This window comes from Dreissena polymorpha, chromosome 1 (genome assembly GCF_020536995.1).
Source record: "Dreissena polymorpha isolate Duluth1 chromosome 1, UMN_Dpol_1.0, whole genome shotgun sequence".
NCBI classification, from domain to species: Eukaryota; Metazoa; Mollusca; class Bivalvia; order Myida; family Dreissenidae; genus Dreissena; species Dreissena polymorpha.
In genome coordinates, this window is record NC_068355.1 from 193,161,833 (window position 1) to 193,173,974 (window position 12,142).

Genomic DNA, 12,142 nt, shown 5'->3' on the forward strand with positions numbered 1-12,142 from the left:
TTACCCACATGCATAGTTTGATATATCTGTACAGCTGATAGAGGGATGAACTAATCTTAAAGCATTACCCACCATGTGAAATTATGCACCTTGATATTTTTTTTTTTTTTATTTTACATAAGAAGAGTTATGTGACAATCCCTTTAACCAAACGATAATATTTTTTCAATTGTGAGAAGCGTTACTCAAATAGAGGGATACTTCTACAGTAACATAGTAATTGTCAGGTTAACGTGTGCAACTCCATATGTTTGTTCATAATTTAAAGACATTTGTGCAGTTGTGGGACAAATTGGATTGTAGAGGTATCCATGTACTAAGAATACATTTTTAGTAGTTAATATTGTTTTCAGTTTTAGTATCATTGTACACCTTGACCACACTATCCATAATAACACATGCAAGAAAAGATCATTAATGCTCTACCATCCCACAAAAAACAAGCATGACGTATATTAAATGTCTATTCCCAAACTCAGTATGTACAGTCTAGCCTGTGATGAGCGACATATGACATGCAACCTGGTCTACTATCTCCCAATATTTGTTGTTATTTAACCTCTTGTGATTATTTTGCTTTTGTTGTTGTCATGTGATCTATTTGTGGAAAAGTAAAGACGCCATTGTTAAATGTTTGAATGGTCAGGTTAGCGTGTGCAACTCCATATGTTTGTTCAAAATGTTCCTAATTATTCTTGAGTAATCATCAGGAAACCATTTTACTGTTTCGAGTCACTGTGACCTTGACCTTTGATCTAGTTACCTGAAAATCAATAGGGGTGATCTGCCAGTGATGATCAATGTACCTATGAAGTAAGCATTCTTGAGTTATCATCCGAATACCATTTTTCTAAGTTGAGTCACCGTGACATTTTAATTGTCAGGTAAACTCGTGCAACTCCATATGTTTCTTCATAATCTTTTGACATTAATGAAGTTGTCTTAAATGGGTTAAAATTCAATGATTAAATGCATTTAATAATGGCAGTACTGTAATATAACTTTTATCATAATTGAAAATCTGCTTATATTATTATGGGTATAACAAGGAACTAAAACTGACTACTTAATCTTTATAATTTCATGTTATAATCTTCTGTGACCTTTGACCTATTGACATTAAAATGGATTGACCTCTTAATTTTTCTCAATGTAAACATAAAACATGTTGCCTGGCTGTAGGTCAAAGCATTCCTTAGATATATTGTAGAACACAATTGGTCTACGGACCAACGGACTAAAGAACAGATGCAAAGCAAAATGACCCTGCTTCTTACAAAAGGGTCCTCTATTTCTAAATATAGTCCGAGTATTATCATTCTAGCCTGTGATAAGCGTCTTATCAAATGCAACCCAGCGGTTTTTCTTCTTCTTTATAAAGTACCTATAAAAGGTAAACTTTCCCAATTGAAGAAAAACTACGAAATTCCAAATTGCTGTCTGAAAATTTCCAAAAAGAAAGGCAAATTCATTTTTTTTTTTTTCAAGAAGTGCATTTTCTGCAAGTTAACAAACAAGTACAAGAGAGCCATGATGGCCCTGTATCGCTCTACTGCTGAAAAAGGCTGAAAATATTCTTGGCGTGTGCAAATACTTAAATATAGGCCCTATTTAAGCAAATGTACACTTTTGTGACCCCCTGGGCTAGGTCAAATTTAACCCCAGGGGCATTATTTGAGCAAACTTTGTAGAGGACTACTGTATCTCACTACATACGAAATGTGGTAGCCCTAGGTCCTAGAGTTAAGGACAAGAATATTTTGAAAGTTTTCACAAAATAAGCAAGATATAAGCGTACACTACGCGCCCCGCGATTTTTGCCTAAATCACCGACCACCGCTTTAGGGCCGACATGGCAAATCACAGTGATTCGCCGCAAATTGCGGTGAATCCACTCTGTGGTTGATTCACGGTGATTTCACTGCGACCATCTGGCGATAAAGATCAGCTGTAGAATCATTGCGAAAACACCGCATATCGCCTTGGTTCGCGGTGACAACTAGATTTAAATTCCAACTTATTAACTAATGTCATCACTATTGACGATCACATTAGATCGCGAAAATGTATTCCAATATGAAAGTAAACACCGTACTTGCTGAATGTCAAATCCTGATTTACAAACAATATCTTTATTTGTTGAAATAACAATTGTACAGTACGGCTCACGCAAATCCAACAAAGTTCATTTGCTACAGATTCTTTTGTTCTCGAAGTTTCTCCGCAGCCACAACAAGTATTCACTTCGAAAGAAACAGGTACAGATAATAACCTGATATTTTTACTTCTACGCGATTGTTTTAACATTTCGTCAGCTTCTCTGCATACTTCATACAATTACAATCGGATGTCATCTGTCAATGATTGTGTAGGTCAGTAACCATACCGAGGAAATTTTTATAGTTTAAAATCGGAAACAAGACTTGCTTTAAACGTCGAAATAAACGATATCTATTTGCTTGAGAATTGCTCAAATACACAGACGACACATATATATAAATAATGTTGACCATTTGAATAAAATCAAATGTTGGTTTATTTGTAAAATTAATACTTTCACTTCGTCCTGAGTTTCAGAAAATGACTTACATGTGCATCTAAATTTAAATTTACACATTGCTTCAGGTGATGTACGCTTCTCCAATCGCCATTGGGCTGCTAGATCTATTTAATAAAATAGAAGCGTGTAAAATTCATTTAATGAAACATTACTAATCGTTTGTCTTTACAATTTCTTGAGCAATGTTGAACAGCCTATACTTTTGAAAATGGAAGTTGTGATCATTCGGAATTATCGTTATTTTAAATGTTTCAAACATAGTTTGTTACACTTAAAATTAGGCGGTGAATCGTTTGATTTGGTGGCATTTTGTTTCATTTCGGACCCCATGCAATTTTTCAGATCATAATCTCTGTGCTTTATTACTCGAACTTGTTAGTTTCTGACCACATGTGCTACTAAATGTAACTATCAGACTGTGTATTATGGTCCATGCAAGTTGCTTGGGCCCGTGTTGATGATCCCTAAATGTTAGATAAGCATGTGCACTGTTGATTAAGTTGGTTAACCGTTTGTACAAAAGTTCTACTGAAAACCGCCGACTGCGTCTTTGTTTTATTATCCAATCAAGCCCCAAACATCCAATATCCGGTGTATTACCAGAAACAAACTTAAGATAAGCACGCGTCGTCTGTCAAAACAATGATTGTATGGCTGTTAACATTTTGAAGTAGCTCACACAGTTAATTCCCATATATGCTCTCAGAAAAAGACTTAAATTGCTTAAAACATTTAAAATAACGATATTTATTTTCATAAGAATTGCTAATATATATATATATATAAAAGTTTGACAAATTCAATAAACAGATATTGGTTTATTTTCACAAAATAAACTCGCTTTCTCGATTCCAGAAAATGATGTGTACATGTTGCATAAAATCTAAATATAAATTAAGTTGTTTATTGGTCGTTGAAGAAGATTATGAAATGTACATGACATTTAAGTGTGTAGTCAGTATACAGTACAAAAATTGTTTCAATAACGAAGGAACTGAAACATCGTAACGGTTACAATACAGCTTGTATGACATTCTTTAGGACTCTTATCGTCAATATTAACCAGAATTCGCTTTTAAAATGGAAATCGGGCATATGCGGGATTATCGAGCAATGGATAAAGATGGTAGAAGTTGCATGTATGTGATTGAGACAGTTGAAACATATGTATCGGGGAATTGAAAGACTCGGGGGAAAATACAACGATTACATTACAATCAGTTATGAGTTCTCAATGGCTTCAAACTGTTAATTGCATAATCAACAAGAGGGCCTGAAAGGCCCAAGGTATCCCCCGCAACATATGCTTTGTTTGAGGATGGGTGCAAATTGGACGGATGAACATAATGATAGATGGACGGACGGAGGACAATAACACAAAACTAAGACAAAGGAAGGTTCTTAAGCCTTCACAATTTATTTAGGTGAATAAATAAGTCGTGCGTCCGCCAAAACACTTCCAAGATATGGCTCCGGACACAAAAGTGCCGGACGGACAACGCCAAAACAATATCCCTCCGCCTCTGGCGCGGGAATATATTCATACCAAGTTTCAAATAAATCCGCCAAAGCGCTTCCAAGATATGGCTCCGGACACAAAAATGCCCATAGTAAAAAACATTTTTTCAAGATACAAAGGGCCATAAGTCTGTTTTTAACAGATGGTGTACAATGCCATTTGGCGTGCATCATCCTCTTATGCATATATATATACTCATACCAAGTTTAAATGAAATCAGCCAAAGCACTTCCAAGATATGGCTACGGACACAAAAGTGCCTATAGTAAAAAGCATTTTTTCAAGATACAAAGGGCTATAAGTCTGTTTTTAACAGATGGTGTACAATGCCATTTGGCATGCATCATCCTCTTATGCATATATATACTCATACCAAGTTTCAATGAAATCCGCCAAAGAACTTCCAAGATATGGCTCCGGACACTAAAAAGCATTTTTTCAAGATACAAAGGGCCATAAGTCTGTTTTTAACAGATGGTTTACAATGCCATTTGGCGTGCATCATCCTCTTATGCATATATATACTCATACCAAGTTTAAATGAAATCCACCAAAGAACTTCCAAGATATGGCTCAGGACACAAAAGTGCCGGCCACGGGACGGACGGACGGCCGGACGGACGGACGGCCGGACGGACGGACGGAGAACGCCAAAACAATATCTCTCCGACTCTGGCGGGGGATAAAAAACACAATTATCACTCCTCCGGTTGCGGTATCATACAGCTAGGTGTGAACACTGTTTTTTTTATACGCAGCATTTAAAAAGACAAAAATAACCTGTCAGGGACATGGGTGTGAAATACATGTTGACATTTTAAAAAGGCTACTCTCTTATATCTGCCAACAATGCTAATAATTCCATATTGCTATAATCTCTGTGAAGATTAGACATGTACATGTAACGTAGGAAAATCGTTCTTCGCCGCGTTGACCATGAACGCGGTAAATCGCGGTAAATCACCGCGGAGATGATATTTATAGCATACACAGTGATCATGCTCGACCTAGCGTGATGAAACCAGGGAGATCGCGGTGATTTTTCACCCAAAATAAATAATGACCACCGCGTGTTGGTGATTTAGGCAAAAATCGCGGGACGCGTAGTGTATGAAGTTTCATGATCCTAGGCATGAGCGTTCTTGAGTTATCATCTGGAAACCATTTTACTATATTGGGTCACCGTGACCTTGACCTTTGACCTAGTAACCTCAAAATCGATAGGGGTCATCTGCGAGTCATGATCAAAGTACTTATGAAGTTTCATGATCCTAGACCTAAGCGTTCTTGAGTTATCATACGGAAACCATCTGGTGGACGGTCACATACGGACCGACATGTGGACCGACATGTGCAAAACAATATACCCCCTCTTCTTCGAAGGGGGGCATAACAATATATAGGGCTCTTAAACCAGGCAATCACTTTTTCTAGGTTATCGAAGTAATCTAGGTAATCATAAGTAGTTTCTTGACAGCTTTAATTTTTTATTGCAGCTGGATAGAGATTTCTTCAATATTGGCAATAAAACACTAGACAAAAATTCTAGTACACATATTAGAGGTAGTCTTGTCTAAAAGGCTTGTGAAAATTGCTCATGCAGTGTGACTGGTCTGACAGTGATTATAGAGCTCATAATTTGTGATGAATGCACTTTGTTTTACAAGTTAGAACAATACAATCATAAATCAAACATGAGCTCTACTTTGGACAAAGAACCCAGTGTATAATATAAATCTATTCTATAATAGCTCCAAGCTAAAAGACCTGCCATACCTGAGCATTTAATATATACTAAAATTTAGTTCTGTACTGTTTGAATTGAGACCCACCTTCCAACTTCTTGTTTTTCTGATGCATGGTTTTTAAGGACACAGGTTATAAATGCCATCACAGGAAATATTTAACTCCCATGAATAAGAACTTCAGAAAATTTCTTAATTATACAGTATTTCTGCGAATACAAATAACAACTCCAGAAAAGACACAATTTCAAATTAATTTCATAAGTCATTTCTAAAAATTTGAAAGAAAGTGTTGTCGAAAAATTGAATTGTATTTGATACTTTTCACAAAAAATTCAGCAAATAAAAGTGTTTGTTAAAATACGATATATATAAAATTGACAACTTGACAATACTTAATTCTCATTTAAATTGTGACATAGATTATTGATATTTAAACACGTATGTGCCAAATTATTCTTGAAATACCTGTGATTATTGAAGGCACACTTTGTGCAGCACAGCTGACTGTGGTCATCACATAACATTTCAATTCTGTCCTCCCTGTGCACTTCACACTTTAATATAAGTTCCTCCACCTGCTTCGAAACGGACATTTTTTCATGTCATTCCTTCCATACGCTGAATGTTTTTTAAACCACTTATCATGCAACTGAATACATTTCCCACAATAAAATTTCAAACAATTGTTTTGCAGCAAAAATCTGCATCCGATTGCTCTTTGCATGACAAACAAATAAAATCGTTAACTCCATCGGATCCTATGGCAAGAGAAGACATAGAAAAGGCTGCCATTTTTATAATAGACTTGTAGCAAACAAAACGTAACAATTTGTTTATAGGCAAATTCTTAATTTAACAGTATCTCTGTGAATATGAATGAATAGTCCAGATAATACATAATGTAATTGTTTGTGTATTAAAACAGTCAAGAAATCACGAATTATGTCTTGATTAGAAACCAAGATTAACCTTAACTTTTTTAACTGAGTACAAACCATCTTAAATGTCAAGGGATATTCAATGGTCTGATAGTAGTAAACAGTGTAACTTTAATGGGACTATTGGGTCACTGGAGTATTGAATATACAGTGAAACCTAGCTATAACGGCCACATGTGCACGCCGTGTATTTCGGAGTAAACAAATCGTGGAAAAAACAGTGGATTATAATAAAAAAGATAAAATTCCATCAATAATTATTATGGATTCGATTATCAGTACATATTTAAACAAAATAAAAATACTTGGAAATAAAGCAAGAACGTGCCAAATAATCGAAATAAAAGATCAATATGTCCATTAATGTTACAACATGTAAAATTTTAGTTAAATAACGTATTTGAGGAAAAAATTCAAATGTTTTAAGAGTCGGATGCCAAATTATCATGGACACTTGTTTAACCCATCATCTCAAAGACAACGGCACTTCGATTCCAGATTACTCAACACTTTTTACCAGATACAACAAACTCTATTTAATGAATCAGAAATGCATAATTCGCTGTGAAAACTGTTATAGTAAGCAGGCAATAAATAAAAATGTGTGTACTGACGTAAATTAACAAGAGCACCGCCTTGCGGGTGCAGACCGCTCATCTATTTTCTTTTTAAAGGTGAAGGGACTCTCATTTTCAATCACAAAGGAGGGAGGGGTGGAGTGAAGAGCGGTGCATTGTGTGGGGGTGTGGACATTTATTACATTTTCTTCCAAAAATGCGAAAAAAAGGAAAAAAAAAATGGGGGGGGGGTTGGGGGGGGGGATTCTTGGGTGCGATGGTTGGACGGTATTTCAAACATAAAATAATAAAAATAAATATTTGTGTTTTTTAACCGTTTCATAAAAAAAAATTGGGGGGGGGGTGAGGTGGGGGGGTATAGTGTGAGGGTGTGGTGGTAATTTGTGAGATGATCTTAAAAAAAAAAATAAAAAAAAATAGGGGGGGGGAGATTCGGGTGGGGGGAGGGGGGGGTGGGGGGGATTCTTGGGTGCGATGGTTGGACGGTATTTCAAACATAAAATAATCAAAATAAATAGTTTTGTTTTTTAACCGTTTAAAAAAAAATTGGGGAGGGGGTGGGGTGGGGGGGGGTATAGTGTGAGGGTGTGGTGGTCATTTGTGAGATGATCTTAAAAAAAAAAAAAAAAAAAAAAAAAAAAATAGGGGGGGGGTTGGGGGGGGGGGCACGGGCGATGGTTTGGGTGGAGTCTATTGTGGTATGTCAGGTAAGAGTAGTTTTGTCAAAGTATCAATCAAATCTAATCATAAATAAAGAAGTTATGGCAATTTTAGAGAAATTTAATAATTTGACCTTGAGAGTCAAGGTCATTCAAAGGTCAAGGTAAAATTCAACTTGCCAGGTACAGTAACCTCATGATAGCATGAAAGTATTTGAAGTTTGAAAGCAATAGCCTTGATACTTAAGAAGTAAAGTGGATCGAAACACAAAATTTAACCATATATTCAAAGTTACTAAGTCAAAAAAGGGCCATAATTCCGTAAAAATGACATCCAGAGTTATGCAACTTGTCCTTTTACTGTACCCTTATGATAGTTTGCGAGTGTTCCAAGTATGAAAGCAATATCTATGATACTTTAGGGGTAAAGTGGACCAAAACACAAAACTTAACCAAACTTTCAATTTTCTAAGTATAAAGGGCCCATAATTCCGTCCAAATGCCAGTCAGAGTTACATAACTTTGCCTGCACAGTCCCCTTACGGTAGTTAGTAAGTGTTGCAAGTATGAAAGCAATAGCTTTGATACTTAAGGAATAAAATGGACCTTAACACAAAACTTAACCAAAATTTTCAATTTTCTAAGTATAAAAAGGGCACATAATTCTGTCAAAATGCACGCCAGAGTTATCTAACTTTGCCTGCCCAGTCCCCTCATGATAGTAAGTAAGTGTACCAAGTTTGAATGCAATAGCATTGATACTTTTTGAAAAAAGTGGACCTAAACGCAAAACTTAACCAAAATTTTCAATTTTCTAAGTATAAAAAGGGCACATAATTCAGTCAAAATGCACGCCAGAGTTATCTAACTTTGCCTGCCCAGTCCCCTCATGATAGTAAGTAAGTGTACCAAGTTTGAATGCAATAGCATTGATACTTTCTGAAAAAAGTGGACCTAAACGCAAAACTTAACCAAAATTTTCAATTTTCTAAGTATAAAAAGGGCACATAATTCAGTCAAAATGCACGCCAGAGTTATCTAACTTTGCCTGCACAGTCCCCTCATGATAGTAAGTAAGTGTACCAAGTTCAAATGCAATAGCATTGATACTTTCTGAGAAAAGTGGACCTAAACGCAAAACTTAACAGGACGCCGACGCAGACGCCGACGCCAAGGTGATGACAATAGCTCATAATTTTTTTTCAAAAAATAGATGAGCTAAAAATGAATTACCAAAACATGTTCTTATCCTTTTGGAATATGATTTCGTATAAATGTGATAGACACACGTGAAACTACTTCGATATGCCTAATACCATAAAATTTCCAGTTTTCGAGTCACCAAACAGCTGGATCTTCGCATAGTACACACGCTTAAACAATTTCAAATTACATTTAAAATGTAACTCATCAGACATATCGAAGGTGTTAATTTAAAATTGTTTAACCTTGTGTACTATGTAATTTTAAATATTATTTGTAGTGATACAGCTGATCCAAAGCATGTATAATTATGTCCTAATAAAGGTATGAACGCCGCTTTGAAATTTTATAAAAAAAATTGACCTTGAAGGATGACCTTGACCTTTAACTTGCACCACTCAAAATGTGCAGCTTCATGATAACGCCGCTTTAACAAAAATGTTGACCTTTGACCTTGAAGGATGACCTTGACCTTAAAGGAGGACCTTGACCTTGAACTTTCACTACTAAAAATGTGTAGCTTCATGATATCGCCGCTTTGATTTTTTTTTTACCTTTGACCTTGACGGATGACCTTGACCTTGAAGAATGACGTTGACCTTGAACTTCCACCACTCAAAATGTGCAGCTTCATGAGAACGCCGCTTTGACATTAAAAAAAATAATTTGACCTTGAAGGATGACCTTGACCTTGAACTTCCACCACAAAAAATGTGCAGCTTCATGAGATACACATGCATGCCAAATATCAAGTTGCTATCTTCAATATTAAAAAAGTTATGGCCAATGTTAAAGTTTTCGTACGGACAGACGCCATATATTTGACATTTGACCTTGGAGGATGACCTTCACCTTAACCTTTCACCACTTAAAATGTTCAGCTCCATGAGATACACATGCATGCCAAATATCAAGATGCTATCTTCAATATTGAAAAAGTTATGGCCAATGTTATAGTTTTCGGAGGGACAGACACCATAAAGTTGACATTTGACCTTGAAGGATGACCTTGACCTTTCACCACTCAAAATATGCAGCTCCATGAGATACACATGCATGCCAAATATCAAGTTGCTATCTTCAAAAGTGAAAAAGTTATGGCCAATGTCAAAGTTTTTTTCGGACGGACGGACAGACTGACATACTGACAGACAGTTCAACTGCTATATGCCACCCTACTAGGGGCATTAAAATTATTTTTTGGGGGTGGGGAGGGGGGTATAGTATGAGGGTGTGGTGGTCATTTATTAGATATTCTTTAATAATAAAAAAATAATAATGGGGGGGGGGATTGAGGGGGGATTTGGGGGGGGGCATGGTTTGGGTGGAGTCTATTGTGGTATGTCAGGTAAGAGTTGTTTTGTCAAAGTATCAACCGAATCGAATCATTAATAAAGAAGTTATGGCAATTTTAGCAAAATTTAATAATTTGACCTTGAGAGTCAAGGTCATTCAAAGGTCAAGGTAAAATTTAACTTGCCAGGTACAGTACCCTCATGATAGCATGAAAGCATTTGAAATTTAAAAGCAATAGCCTTGATACTTTACAAGTAAAGTGGATCTAAACACACAATGTAATCATATATTCAAAGTTACTAAGTCAAAAAAGGGCCATAATTCCGTAAAAATGACAACCAGAGTTATGCAACTTGTCCTTTAATGTCCCCTTATGATAGTTTGCGAGTGTTCCAAGTATGAAAGCAATACACTGTATCTATGATACTTTAGGGGTAAAGTGGACCAAAACACAAAACTTAACCAAATTTTCAAGTATAAAGGGCCCATAATTCCGTCAAAATGCCAGTCAGAGTTACATAACTTTGCCTGCACAGTCCCCTTACGATAGTTAGTAAGTGTTGCAAGTATGAAAGCAATAGCTTTGATACTGTAGGAATAAAGTGAACCTTAACACAAAACTTAACCAAATTTTCATTTTTCTAAGTAAAACAAGGGCACATAATTCTGTCAAAATGCCAGTCAGAGTTACATAACTTTGCCTGCACAGTCCCCTTATGATAGTTAGTAAGTGTTGCAAGTATGAAAGCAATAGCTTTGATACTTAAGAAATAAAATGGACTTAACACAAAACTTAACCAAAATTTTCAATTTTCTAAGTATAAAAAGGGCACAGAATTCTATCAAAATGCAAGCCAGAGTTATCTAACTTTGCCTGCCCAGTCCCCTCATGATAGTAAGTAAGTGTACCAAGTTTGAATACAATAGCATTGATACTTTATGAGAAAAGTGGACCTAAACGCAAAATTTAACCGGACGCTGACGCCGATGCAGACGCCGACGTCAAGGTGATGACAATAGCTCTTTTTTTTTTTTTAAGTAGATGAGCTAAAAAATAGCAATTATGGTACAGATTTAATCACACGATAGTGGTGTCAAAGTTGTGCATACCCGTCGTTGTTATCAATTTAAACATAAAACATTCTGCATACGAACTTGGATATACGTGACATAATTATATAAGCAGAAATTAGCATTTCAATCCTATTTAAAATTTGCACTTACAATATTAATTATATAAATTAATAGGAATAAGATTTTTGTAAACGAACAACGCCATTGGTTATATTTCACATGTGTATGTAATTATGTGTCGCGCTTGACAATGGAAATTGATTCGTACTTCAAAATGTTTGGTAAGAATAGCCATAATATACATAAATGCATTTCATGTAGAAGATAAAACTCGGTTATTAGAGTGCCCAATTTGTTGAAAATCTCTGTTATCCGAAGTGCCCTATATTGGGAATCAAAGTATCCACAATTTCATGAATACCACCTATTAAAACATGCTCTTTCTTCTTTTATATTTCATTGAATACTACCAAAATTTCAGTATTTGAAGCACAGTGATTACTCTACATGATTACTCAAATAATTTCTTGAAATATTTCCAAGTAGTTTTATTTTGTAAAAATGTTT

The 12,142-nt window shown here is 35.7% G+C and overlaps 1 protein-coding gene across 10 annotated transcripts in view; it reads right to left on the minus strand.

Moving 5' to 3' along the window:
* LOC127864385 (uncharacterized) overlaps window positions 1-12,142 on the minus strand; it is a 186,464-nt gene that overhangs the window by 20,124 nt on the left and 154,198 nt on the right. The window lies entirely within an intron of this gene.